At 42.8% G+C, this 14,306-nt stretch overlaps 1 protein-coding gene across 1 annotated transcript in view; it reads right to left on the minus strand.

Moving 5' to 3' along the window:
- XKR4 (XK related 4) overlaps positions 1 to 14,306 on the minus strand; it is a 309,471-nt gene that overhangs the window by 217,792 nt on the left and 77,373 nt on the right. The gene's annotated exons all lie outside the window — the stretch shown is intronic.

Here is a 14,306-nt window from a genome sequence, read left to right on the forward strand (position 1 = left end):
GAGGGAGGAGTTCCTCTGATGGTGGGCTGAGACAACAGCCCTGATTCTGGGCTAGGCTGCAGCACCGACATTCTGAGCCAATCTGCCCCCATACCCACACACTGAGGAAGAGGAATAAAGGAGTCCTCATTAACCTTTAGGTTGTTAGCTTTTACTTGTTTCTTTGGGGGTCAGAGCCTATAACACCGCTGCTCCACGCTGGCTCCCAACCATGCATAGCATGCACTTGTGTGCATTATAATAAGCATCTGCTCAACACCACTGTTGTGCTTTGCTTAGCATCTTCTCCTTCTGCTTTGGGGTGTTTGTGGGAATGTCCCCTTTATGCTCCTAAAAACATTCTAAAGAAACTGTTCTGGAGTCAATAATTACTCATTATCAACAAACTTCTGTTTTATTTAGACACCTGTTTAAAAAAAAAAGGAATTTTTTATCCATAATTTCTATTCTTTCCCCGGGGACAATGGGAAGGCTTGTGTGCTCCAGTGACCTTGAGAGCCTTAGGTAAGGTCACTTACACCAGAGAAGAGTAGGGAGAAGACAATAAGCAGTTCACTGGCCCTCCAGGGTGGGAGTTGAGTGACAGGCCAACAACCCATCCATGTGAAAGCATTAAGCTAGAGAAACACAACAAGGCAGCCATTCTGGCAAACAGCATAACTTCCCCTATTGATTTATGGGCTATGTTAAAACTTACATCACAGGTGAACAGCTTCCCAGTACTCCCCACTTAGCATCTGTGTAAACACTGCCTGCATACACTTCCCCCTCCTACACGCTGGGTAATACACTAAAACCAGAGCCAGACCAGATAAGAAATTATGCACATCTATGCATCGACTTGTTATGTGTGTTTCATGTTCACAGACCGGTAAACAAAACCAATGTGCTGCAAAACCTGAGTTAAATAAATGGGGCTAAATGTGTTTCCTCACACGCATCCTTCTAACTCCCTCCCCGCTCTCAATTTACAAAAATCCTCTTAGCATTTCCTTCCCTTCTCAAGACAGAGCCTCTGGGTCTTCCAACAGGCTGTTGCTAGTATGCTCGGTGACCCATGGGATGAGTGCCTCAGGAAGCCACTGTCCATTCAGTGATGTGGATGACAGCCAGCTAATACAATGCTTGCCATTCATCCTTTCTCAGCTGCCATTAAGAAAGAGGGTCCGAGTCAGCAGACACCAGCATCTTATCTTGAAAGCATCTCTCCACCACCCTCTCTGCTGCAACAGCAGTGCACTCCTCCTCCTAACGGTGGGAAGAGCCAATGAAGACCATTTCAAAGTCCTCCAGCCTGTGCCAGAAGAGAGAAGGACCTCTCTCTCTCTCTCTCTCAGCAGCATCCACGGTAGTACTCCCCTTCTGCCACAGCATCTACTGGAGCTTGCCTCCTGGTGCTGATGGTGTTTTGAATGACCAGAGACAACTACTTCAGCAACCATTTCTGTCAGTCTCTTTTTCAAATGCCATATTCTTGCTGGATTGCACTTCTCTCAGCAGCACAGAAATATGGTACTGCCTTTTTCTCAAAACAGGAGCAGCTAGTGATCTGTCACTTGGGGGGTCACTGTAGCCACAAAGTATCTGAAGTCCTCACCCTCTACATGAAAGGAAACATGTCCTTGCTCATTCTCTGGTCAGTTTCATGGCCACAGGACAGTTGCATTCATATTTTTGCCCTTCTGAACACATTCCACTAAGACAGACGTGGGCAAACTACGGCCCACGGGCCACATCCGGCCCGCAGGACCGTCCTGCCTGGCTCCTGAGCTCCCGGCTGGGGAGCTTAGTCCCTGGCCCCTCCCCCACTGTTCCCCCTCCCCTGCAGTCGCACGGGCTGTGCTCAGGCCTGCCGCTCCCACTGGGCAGCATGGGGAGCGCAGCTGGCTCTGGCCGGGTGTCATGGCTGCTAGTAAGGGGGTAGGGAGCAGGGGGGGTTGGGTAAGAGAGAGGAGAGCTCTGGGGGGCAGTCAGGGAGGAGGGGCGGTTGGATGGGGTGGAGGTTCTGGGGGGTGGGGCGGCCAGGGGATGGGGAACAGGGAGGGTTGGGAGTGGGAGTCCCGAGGGGGCTGTCAGGTGGTGGGGGTGTGGATAGGGGTCAGGGCAGTCAGGGGACGGGGAGCAGGGGGGTTGGATGGGGGCGGGGTTCCTGGCAGGGAGTGGTCAGGGGACAAGGAGCAGGGGTGGTTGGATGGATTGGCAGTTCTGAGGGGGGCAGTCAGGGGGCGGGAAGTAGGAGGGGGCGGATAGGGGGTGGGGGCCAGACTGTTCGAGGAGGCACAGCCTTTCCTACCTGGCCCTCCATACAGTTGCGCAACCCCAATGTGGCCCTCGGGCCAAAAAGTTTGCCCACCTCTGCAGTAGGATCAGTTGAGTGATGCTGCTGGATTTAGCTGACCAAGCCATGGAAAGCTTTGGTGGTGTCACAGTCAACCTCTGCTCTGTAGTAGATAAGTGCCTGTTTGCTTTCATGCAAGTTCTCAGCATGTGATCGTTGTCTATATGTTTTATCATCCCTGATGTTCACAACCTTTTTGGGTCATGGCCCAGACTCCATTTGTAAAGCGGGCAAATGGCACAGCTCCTGTCCCCTGTATCCAGACCCATAAAGAGGCTGCCTCTTAGTATTTTGCAGGAAAGGGTTGAGGATTGTAGCTGATAACAGTTTCTGTATGTCATCATGTCACCTTACCCCATATAGAGACTGAATACATGGACGTTTTGGCAATACATATTGTGTATGAAGAGGGTACTCTAACTTCCTTTTGGCTGTGTTCTCCAACTCAGTACAAAACATCACCTTTGCCCTGTACACTAGCCATAGGCATTATTAATTATTTAAGCAAGTCCACGGCAACACTCATGTCAAGCACAGCCTAGGCCGGAGCCCAGCTAGCTTGGCATAAGTATTACCCTGCTCTGTCCAAATTCATCCACTATACATGACCCACGTGTATGATATTTCCACTACCAATGACCTCCTCCTTCTCATGACCATTCCTGCACCCTGAGTGCTCAGCTGAGTCCCAGAGAAATATTCCTCTTCAGAGGAGCTGTCTACCTCAAGCAAAGTGGATTCTGCTGGTTCCCCTACATTTACTTCAAGTTATTCATGCCACAGAGCTTCTCCTTTTAGATCATTGCTGGAAGTCCCCCCCCCCTTTTTTTTGCACCCTAAAGTGCTCCATGGAAGAATGCTGCTTGCAGCCTCCCAGCTCCACTAATGCAGCTATCAGTGGCGGCTGTGGGAGAAATGAGGAAGGTAGCCACTTTTCTTCTTTTGGGAAGGAGCGAGAACACTGCTGCTTTACAGTCCCTCTTTTCATCTTACAAAACTTGGGGGGGCTGGGCTCAAGGGGCGTAGAAGAGAGGCAGGCTTTGTAGGGCTGATGTGAAATCAATGAATTAAATAATTACTGCCCCACACAGCAGCAGGACCTCCACGGGCTCAGAGGAAGATTATCTGTAACCTGTTTTGCTAGGGGAATCCTTTTAAAAAGCTGCTGCTACCAAAAAGAAAAAAAAATAGTGTCTTGTCTCTGCTTGCTGGTGGTGCAGTGAGCAAACACAAACCCTCCTTCATAAGCAAGTGGTTTAACTGGACCAATCAAAAAAACAATGTGACTCAGCCAATCATAGAACATATGGGGCAACAAGTGACAGACTCAGGGGAAATTGAACAAATGCTAAAGTGGAAAAACTAAAGCCCACAGCTAGGTGTCCATGAGAGAAAGATTGTTCTTAGCTTTTGCTTTTCCTGATCATCACTATACAGAAAAACTCCTCGCTAGTGTAACTGACAGTGAAGACCCAACATATTAAGACCCTGATCCTGCAAACGCTCATGCAAGTGGTTAACTTTACTACTTTGACTAATCCCATTGGTTTCAATCAGACCATTTATGGTAGCAAAGTTAAGCAAGTGCAGGATGTGGGCCCTGGTGATGAACACAGAAATTCACATGCTTTTATATGGTAGGCTGTGATAGGGTGTAAGGCCACCCTCTTGTCTCAGATAAACATCCGGTTCATTAAAGCTCAGCTTCCCCCCCTCCTTGCATAAGTGCTCAGAAGAAGGGTAACAAGACCAGCTACTTGCGAAACAGAAGGGAGAAGGCTACTTGGGAGAAGGAAGGGCTCCTCATCCATGGGTTGAAACCTGTTCAGAGGGATTTTTTTTCCTGTTAATGTTTCAATTATGTTAAGCTATTATACTTTCTTGTTACAGCCACTAACCTTCAATCCCTAAGACTTCACTGACTGCAACTGTATTTTTAAGCAGAGTCATTCCACCAGCTTACACGGCTTTAGTCTCCTATTATGCATTTTCAGCTATTAAAGACAAACAGAACCCCTCCCTCCCGCGAGCCATTTGTTATTTTTAAAATCTGTTTTATACAAATTAAAGGAACCAGAAAAAATACAAGTTATGGTAAGTTAAATTTCATTGCCCCTGAACCATATAAGCATTCATTTGCTGAGTTAATGACAGTGTGTCTGCTAATTTAGAATGCATGGAGGAAAAGGTCTTTTGATCAGAGCTCTCATTTTTCATCACTTTGAGTGACAACTATACTAATTATTATAAAAACCATTGATCATCCTTTTCTGCTAACTAGAAAGCATTGACATATTGTCTGTGACATTATTTAACATGCAAGCATATGAAGTACGGATGCAGTGTCTAATAGGCTATTTTTTTACATCCATTTTACTTAAGATACTTTCAGCAATTGCTTGAAGAAGGCATCTAACAACTTTGCACTGTCCATGGAAATATCAGGATAAGTTCCCTGAGGAAATATAAACAAATGGGAGACATTTTTACACTGCCAGAAATTCCATCTTGCTTATACTCGTAGGACATCTCTTCCTGAAATCAATTTCCCAAACAAGTTCAACTGCTTAATGAAGTCCCACAAATTGACCTGGAAGCACCTGATTACAGAAAAACCTGTCTGAGGGAAGAAAGAATATTTGTGGGATGATTAACAATAAAAATCTCTATTTTAGCATAATTTTCTTCAAACAGCATCTGATAACACCTTTCCAAAAATTACTTTTCTTCAAAACAAAACCAAACAGACCACAGGGTTTCCAAACCTGTATGGTAGGTGTTTACCATGAAGCCCCCAAGCCCTAACTCCCTGTGTTGCCTCAGAGCAAAGACTTCTTTTAATTTACAATTTGCCTCTGGAAAAGTACTTACTACCTTTCAGTGAAGAGATTATAGGTCTAATTCACCCCTGGTATAAGTGGGTGCAATGTGACACCTTGACTCCAATGGGGTTGTACCTACTTATACCAGTGATGAATCTGGCCCCATGTCTTTGGGCATACAGACAATATATGTAGGAACACAATCCAACATTATTAAGCCTTGTGTACCTTGTCAACATCATCGTAAGGGTCAAAATAAATAACTTCTAACTGGCTCTCTAATTTAAAATCTAGGAGAGATTCTTTGGGATATGACACAGGTTTTTAAAAGTACAATAAAACACATTTGGGCCTTGATTCTTACATTGTCTCCTTAAACAAAACACAGGTAAGCCTATGAACTACAGAAGGCATTGTTAAACAGATACCTTGTTAATCCTTTCCCTCACGGACATTCTGTCAGAGTCGGACAGTATGTCTATGCAGCCAAAAAAACAAACAAACAAAAAAACCCCATAGCAATGAGTCTCAGAGACTGGGTCAACTGACTCTGACTCATGCTATGGGGCTAAAAATTGCAGTTTAGAGGTTTGGATTCAAGCTTGGGCTCTGAGACCTGGCGAGAGGGAGGGTTTCAGAGACCAGGCTCTAGCTCGAGCAGGGAAGTCTACATTGATTCTTTTAGCCCTGTAGCATGAGCTGGAGTCAGTTGACCCAGGTTCTGAGACTCACTGCCATGGGATTTTTCTTTTTTTCAGTGTAGGTGTACTCCTACGGTTTAATGCCAGAAAAGATGACCAGACTATCTAATCTGACCTGACGTCCTGTATATTACAGGCCACTAACACCACCCAGCATCCACACACTAAATCCAACAACCGAAATTAGACCAAAGTATTACAGCCCACAGGAGACTAGATATGGACCGACAGAGAATAGGAGGGACCAAGATGTGTCAGTGCCCAAGGCCCCCACAGTGGGAGGGAAATGATTAAGTGAGATATGCCTAGATAATCCTGACAAGTGATCCCCACCCACACACTGCAGAGGAAGGCAAAATGCTGCCCATGTCTCTGCCAGTGACCTGAGGGAAAATTCCTTCCTGACCCCAAATATCATGATCAGTTAGAGCATGTGAGCAAGAACCAGCCAGCCAGCCACACCTGAGCGAGAGAATGCTCAGTGCCACATCAGAATCTGGCCCTCCCTGGAAATGCCCCTTCTCCAGCCATGGCCATCCCTGAAGTTTCAGAAGAAGGAGATTTAAAATAAAATAAAAAAACCCACTCGCTGCCCCAGAATACTTTTTGGGGGTGAGAGAGGGAGAAGAATCTTTTCCTGACCCCTGTGGAAACCCTGAAGCATGAGCTTTTAGGAGCCCCCACAGCCCTGTCCCACCCCATCACAACAACCTTGTCATATAACTGCAATCATAATTTGTTTCCAACTCTCTCTGTACTGAGTTATCCCCTTCTAAATGCTCACTTCCACTCCCTGGTCTACAAACAGTCCCGCCTGATCAGCACAGAGGCAGTGGTTACTTCAGGCTCTAGAAAGTCGTACAGTATTTTGTGAAATCACAAAAACCAATGGGCCTGATTCTCCATTGCTTTGCACCTGTGCAAAACAGATGTAAAGAGTTACCAAGTCAGATCGGTAACATTTTATATTTATTTTGTACACATGTAAATTATTACACCAAGTGCAAACAGTGGCGATTCAGGCCCAATTATCTCCCTCAGATGGCCAGAGGTCAAATTAGAAATATGTTTAAAACACCAGTAATTTAATATTACAGGTCTCCACTACTAACCCCTTCAAATATTGCATGAACACTTGTTGAAAATAAGAGACTGTCCTAAACATTGTTACATTAGTCTACATCATATCTAATAGCAGGATCTTGTGCATTATTCAGTACATAGAAATTAAATGATTAAATTGGTATTGCAGTACAATGAAATTCTTGTGAAAGCATGAAGTGAATGGGAGAGCATTCAAAAAGAGGTTTATAGCAAATTAAATAGTAACATTAATATTATCAATATTGTATTGACTGTGTTATTTTAAAAATGAGATTCAACAGAAGCTTCTCTGAATGTTTCTCCACTTATTGATGCGGTCACAGAAATAAGAGTTTCACAGATAAGGTGAAGAGATAAGGTTTTATGTAACATAGGAAGAGACCCCCACACATCTGTTCCATGCAGTGAAATAGCTACATTAGTCTATGCATGCATTCTCACCATCTATCTAGTCCAGTCTCTTCCCCTTTCTAGTTTACCTCTCCAGTTCCTGCCTACTCCTGCTGAATGCCTGTCATTTTCCACATCCCAACAATGCTAGCTGTCTCTCTAATGTTAACACCCCTTCTCTCATACTGCCTTATTTCACAGTGGATAATTAAAGTGAAAAATAAATAAATCAGGAAACTAAAGCTCACCTGCTTTAAATTATTCAAGCTCTGTGCCCTGCCACAATTCACAAAAAAGACTCTCACTTGTGCCTGCTTAGGACACAAACAATTGGAGCACTATCCTTCTGTGGGCTTGGTGGGGATTTAGACTGTGGTGAAATCTGATAGCCCCCCGAAAAAGGAGGATTTAGACAGAGGAAACAGCTCAAGAGTGACATACCTTTGCCTGCTTGCTCTGGCTGGACATGGGAGAGAAGATAAACAGCCTTCTGGCTGTCCCTGTGTGGGACTGGGATCAAAGTGAGACCATCAGCTGAATTCTCCTCTCACAAACACAGGTTTATCTCCACACACTTCAGTGTAATTACTCTTGATTTAGACTGGGTTGTAAGCAAAGGAATCTCAGAACTCATGTGAGTGAGGGTGGCATGGAAAGGATTTACCTTACATTTTTGCAATGATGTCACTTGATCTCTCCAACAGCAAATTACTATTCTTCCTGTTGTAAAAAGATCAAGCAGTCTAGCTGAAAATAATGTGATGTCATTTCAGATGTCTTATCACTTTAAATAATGATCCTGAGGTTTATAAATTCCAAATAATGCTTAAAAAAGGCAAATTTTTTCCCCCAAAGGACTACTTTTCTCATTCCTCTGAAACTACAGTAATTATTGTTGTTTAATTATTTGATTTCCAGCAGCACCTACAGACCTCAACCAATGCTGGGCCCCCCTTGAGTTAGGCATTGTACAAACAAAATAACATCATGTAGCTCTTTTAATCAATAATTCTTAAAATGCCTTGTCTGCCCCAAAGAAGATACAAACTGAATAGGCAAGACAGATATAGGTTGGGAGGGTAACCAGGCACAGCACATGAGTAACAGATCAGGGAACGAAACCCAAATAGCCTGACTATTGGTCCTGCACCATATCCACTAGGCCATACTGCCTCCTAATTGTATTATAGATAAAAATACATTCTATCTGTCACTATAGAATAGGTGGATCCACTTTCATCTCTGATCAAAATATTCAGTTTACAAAAGAAAAAGAAAAAGAAAAAGAAAAGAAAAGAAAAGAAAAGAAAAGAAAAGAATTAATACCTCAATACTACTCAAGCTGTACTGGAACTACAAGCTGCACTCAAATTAGTTCTGAGACAACTGTTACGAGTTGTTTAAATGATGATATATTCATATGCCTTTGTTTGGAAAGATTCTGCAAATGAGATTGCCTTGAGCAGTATAACCAAGAACCCTGTGTTTCTATGATCCTTTTAACTCAAGTAAAGCTATTAAAAATAAATTTGCTTGGTGTCACTGAGTAACAGTGTAATTTCTCATCAGCTTCCAGTATGTTAAAAATACTGTTTAAAAATGCACAGAAATGGTATGAGAAATTAACTGTAATTGCTACTTAATGTTCATCCCTGTACATTCCTTTCTAAATATTCTATTTGCCTTCACATCCTCTTCAGGTTCTAGAATATTTTCATGCTGCATGGGTTTTTTTGTTTTTGTGTTGCTGCTCTATGACAATTACTTAAGCTATAATAAAGCAAGTTACAGATGCTCCTTGGAAAAACCTGGAACATTTTCTCTCACTATATTACATACAAACACAAAGTCAGATGCTAAGCCCCTGCTCTATCCCCTTTCTATTGCTCCTACTCATTCATTTGAATGGGAATCCCAAGCTGAGGTCACCACATCTATACCATCCCCCGCCTCTCACAGACTGTAAGGTGCAGTATAAACATTTAAAACCACAACTGAGCTATGCAGGTAATCCCAGACAAGCACTTTGTTAAAAGTTTTGGTCCACATCACCTTGCATTCTGAATGTGTACCATGTTACAGAAATTTTTCCATTTTAAGAAATGTCATACAACTTTTTTTTTTTTAATGTTGAGGTTGGGTTTGTATCCCTCATGTAAAGCCAGGTGCCAAACTTCTACAGCTGGCCTACAATAGCTTTTATAGAGATAAAACTTATATGGTTTTAAGATCTAATAATTCACAACTTTCTACAGCTAGTAGAAAGGTCTGAATCACATTTAGAAGCTGAGACTTTCCCTTTCAGTTATAAAGATCCTGTTTGGATTGTTGAATCAATGGGCAGATACAGCAGAGGAGGCGAAATGTGAATGATGCATGTGGCCCTGCTATTTGTCACATTGTTCACCAGTTCATCACTTTAATGTCACCTGCACACGGGAAGGTATATGTTTGTGTGGATGCTTGTAACATACAATATTAGATTAGTATACAAACACAGCATCTATAGTATGTTTGGAATTATTAATGTTGAAGTTTATAATGGCAAAGCCATTGCTGTCTGCATGGAATAAGTGACTAAGAGCAAACCTTATACAAATACAACAGTATTCTTTAATAATTGTGCAAAACACTATACTGCAGTAGCAGTATGGTTAGGTGTAATGTTTTGGCTCATTACATTTGAACACTATTTTTATAGTTAGTTATTTTCCCTACTGGAGGTCTTTTGTTAATAACCCAAGGAATACCAGATCTCCCATTAAACTAAAGAATTCTATTTAAATGCTGTTTTTAATTACTTTGCACATTTTCTTTTGCCTTAAATGTTGTGTGGTTTCATTTACCCACTGTTTGGGTGTCTTTGTTTTGGCTTGCGGAGTTGTAGGACATCAGAAAATAGTGGAGTGCCAGCAGTAACAGTGGGAGCCATCTTGGCTAAAATTAAGTTTAAGTTCTTTCAACATATATAATTTCTGATCCTTTCATATGGCATCATTATGCACAATGTTGTTTCAAAATTCCATCCCAATATTTATGTCAAGCTGTAGAACAATTTAATTTAATTTGAAATAAGTGTATTTTGGAAATTAGGAGAGTTTGACAAATAGAACCTAGAAAAATGCAGGAGAACAGACTTCTCGGGAGCTAAAAAGAGAGAATGAAGGTTTTTAAGGCCTGGTTTGACAAAGCCCTGGCTGTGATGATTTAATTGGGGTTAGTCCTGCTTTGAGTTGGGGATTGGACTAGATCAGGGGTCAGCAACCGGTGGCTCGCGGCTCGCCAGGGTAAGCACCCTGGCAGGCCGGCCCGGTTTGTTTATCTGCCGCGTCGGCAAGTTCGGCCGATCGTGGCTCCCACTGGCTGCGGTTCGCGGTCCCAGGCCAATGCGGGAGGCAGGAAGCCGTGGCCAGAACATCCCTCGGCTCGCGCCGCTTCCTGCCTCCCGCATTGGCCTGGGACCGCGAACCGCGGCCAGTGGGAGCCACGATCGGCCGAACTTGCCGACGCGGCAGATAAACAAACCGGGCCGACCCGCCAGGGTGCTTACCCTGGCGCGCCGCGAGCCACCGGTTGCCGACCCCTGGACTAGATGACCTCCTGAGGTCTCTTCCAACCCTAATATTCTAGGATTCTATGAATGAGACAATCCCTTAAATGGCAATATTTACATTTTTGGTTATCATGTAAGTTATCCATCATCTTGTTGAGTCTTTTGTCCCCTTCATGATAACATATTTTATGCAGGGTTTTGCATATTTTATGCTTTGGGTTTTTTTCCTATCAGAAGCTTAGAGTTAACTTGTTAAAGGAAATTTGATTAGAGTAAAATAAGCTACTTGTTATTTCACTACAATGTGGCATTAATGGGAATAACGTGAAGGATAATAGAATTAAGAACTCAAACAGCTCAAACAACATCCCATTACATCAGGCTAATTCCACTGTTTCAGTGGTAATCTGTTCCACACCACTCCAGTGGGCTTATGCAATCAAAGGAAGAAGTTGTTACCATGGAAACCAATCAACCCAAGATACTTTGTGCATGAAAAATTCAGATATTTAAAAAAAAAAAACCACCCTAAAACCACCCTCTAAACTGGCTATGCCTTCAGTATTTGTGTGCTTGTTGTGTGACTGATGTCCTCGTGGCCAACACATTGGAGACTGGGCTGGGGACCTCTGATTTAAAACATGAGCTAAAGATCGAAGCCTCTGTTGATGGGGGCTGTAAGGGACGCATATTCTCTGTGGATTAGCATGAAGGGGACCTGTAACATACACTCACCAGTGGGTTACAGTTGCAAATCTGATCATTACTTTTCTGATCTTTCAGTTAAACCATTTAACAAATGATAGATAAAATAAGAAAACTGTCCTTTCATTTAAAAGTACATGTTTTCTATCGGTCAGCGACACAAAATGGTTTACCCAATATGATCAATTAAAACCAAAGAGAGAGTGAAAGCAAGTCATTTGTGGAGTGTATTCCCTTTTGTTCTCACATAGTCTGCAATGGCAAATCAGCACTACTTCAAAGTTTGGTCAACATTATGGGAAGCCTGTTGCACAGTATTAACTGACAGTACCAACCCTCTGTATTAATAGACTGGTCAACAATCTAAAAGTCTTAATTCTTAGTATGATAGATAAAGAAGCTTGTTTGAGAGCAGCTGATAATTGCTAGCTGGCAACACTGGCAAGACTGAAATGCTGGAGCATCTGCATTGGCATTGTCCCCAGCACTACAGGTTTACTATAAATGGCTATGCAAAAAATGATTGCGGTGAAAATGACATAGAATGACTCAGTGACCCATGCTACTGCCACTAATAGGGCCCTGGACTGGGGTCTGGTGGGGGGGGGGGCTGAACCCCCCTGCTGGGAGAGCAACCCCTCCCCCTGTGTCCGGCAGTGGCCACTAGACCTTACTGCCCCTGCTGACAGAGAATTTATTGACTCTGGCTGCTAGACCTAACTGCCCTGCTGATGAGGGTGAATTTATTGACTCTTGCCACTATGCCTTCTGGCCCTTTGGACAGGGCTGAATGTAGTGACTTGGGCCAGTAGGCCTGACCACCCTGCAAGAATCGGGGGATTTCCCAACTCTGGCCATTGGGCCTTACTGTTCTGTGAAAAGGGGCGAAGTTATTGACTTGGGCCACTAGGCCTTACTGCCCTGTGAAAAGGGGGAGATTGACTAACACTGGCCCCTAGGCCTTACTGCCCCATTGACCAGGGCGAATTTATGGACTCTGGTCACTAGGCTGCACTGCTCTGCTGATAAGGGCGAGTGTATGGACTCAGGCTGGGAGGGACGTAGATGTTAGATATGTACCATCCCCCCCCCCACATTCCCTAAGAGAGGCGGACACACTCGCCCCGCACAGGACGGGGTTTCCCCCAATTCTGTCACACATACATTTAGTTTATATGGACATGCATTACCCATATGATATTCAAAGGAAAAAATTATCTCTTAGGAATACAGAAAGTGCTATGTTGGATCACATCACTGGTCCAGCTAGTCTAGTATAAGGTTTTCAACAGTAGTCAGTGCCAGATGCTTCATAGGGAGATGCAGAGAGGCACAATCCCTCCCCGAGGAAGGGCAGAGTGAGGCTCCCAATATTGCCTATCCAGTAGGCTCCAAGTATTTCCGACCTTAAAATATTCAAAATTAATGAGCCCTTAATACAATTCTAGATAGATCTATCTTGAGATAGGATTTTTTTAAAAAATAATAATGTTGAATTCTGTTTATTTGCTTTCTGGTCTTTGCACCTTTGATTCTCATTTTCAAGCTTTTTTCCACAAACATAAGGACTAGAAACTTACTTTAAAAAAAAAAAGCACAGATTCTCACATAATTGCACAACTCCAAGAGCTGGAGCTCTAAGAAAAGAAACACAATAATATCATGAGAGTTGGCAAGACGGAGCTTCATAAACGTAGGACCATTTCTAAATGGCACACACACTTTAGCCCTTTAGATTCCAGTTTAACAAAGCCACAGGAATATTACTGCAAGTAAAAAGAATTACAAATGGTGCAGAGATATTTCCCATTGAGATGAAAAATAAAACACTTTATGGCATGTGATCTTGAAAACAAAGTTAAAATATACAGTCGAACCTCAGAGTTACGAATACCTCAGGAATGAAGGTTGTTTGTAACTTTGAACAAAACCTTATGGTTGTTCTTTCAAAAGTTTACAACTGAACATTGACTTAATACAGCTTTGAGAACTATGCAGAAGAAAAATGCTGCTTTCCTTTTTATTTTAGTAGTTTATGTTTAACACAGTACTGTGCTATATTTGCGTGTGTGTCTGCTGCTGTCTGATTGCATACTTCCTGTTCCAAATGAGGTGTGTGGTTGACTGGTCAGTTTATAACTGGTGTTTATAACTCTGAGGTTCTACTGTATTGTGTCTCGTACAGCCTACTATCTCTAGACATAATCATGGATATCTTTTATTGGACCAACTTCCATTGGCGAAGAGGGTCCAATAAGTGATATTAGCTCATCCACCTTGTATTGCTAATATCCTGGGACTGACACAGCTACAACACTAGGTACAATAATCATGGATGTTACTGTTATGTTAGAATGACTCTAGCTGTAAGGAAATACTGTAGATAGAAATATTCAATAGGAAATTAATTTCTGACTGAACAGAAGCACTAAAATGGAAAGGTCTTGAACATATGGAAATAACAAAACACTAATTAAGCCTAACAAAAACTTGCTTGCTTCAGGGGCCTTTGCTATAACTGTAATTAATTTGTATTACTAAATAGAGCAGACACCACATTATAGAATCAGTCTTTTAAGGTAACTTTACCGGTTCTGACAAAAGACACAAAGGACATACTATAGACCTGCTATTCATACTTGCAGAGGGTAATTGCCAGAATTATGGGTCACATACTCAAAGCCCCCCAAACC

The sequence above is a fragment of the Mauremys mutica genome, chromosome 2 (genome assembly GCF_020497125.1).
Source record: "Mauremys mutica isolate MM-2020 ecotype Southern chromosome 2, ASM2049712v1, whole genome shotgun sequence".
Classification (NCBI taxonomy): domain Eukaryota; kingdom Metazoa; phylum Chordata; order Testudines; family Geoemydidae; genus Mauremys; species Mauremys mutica.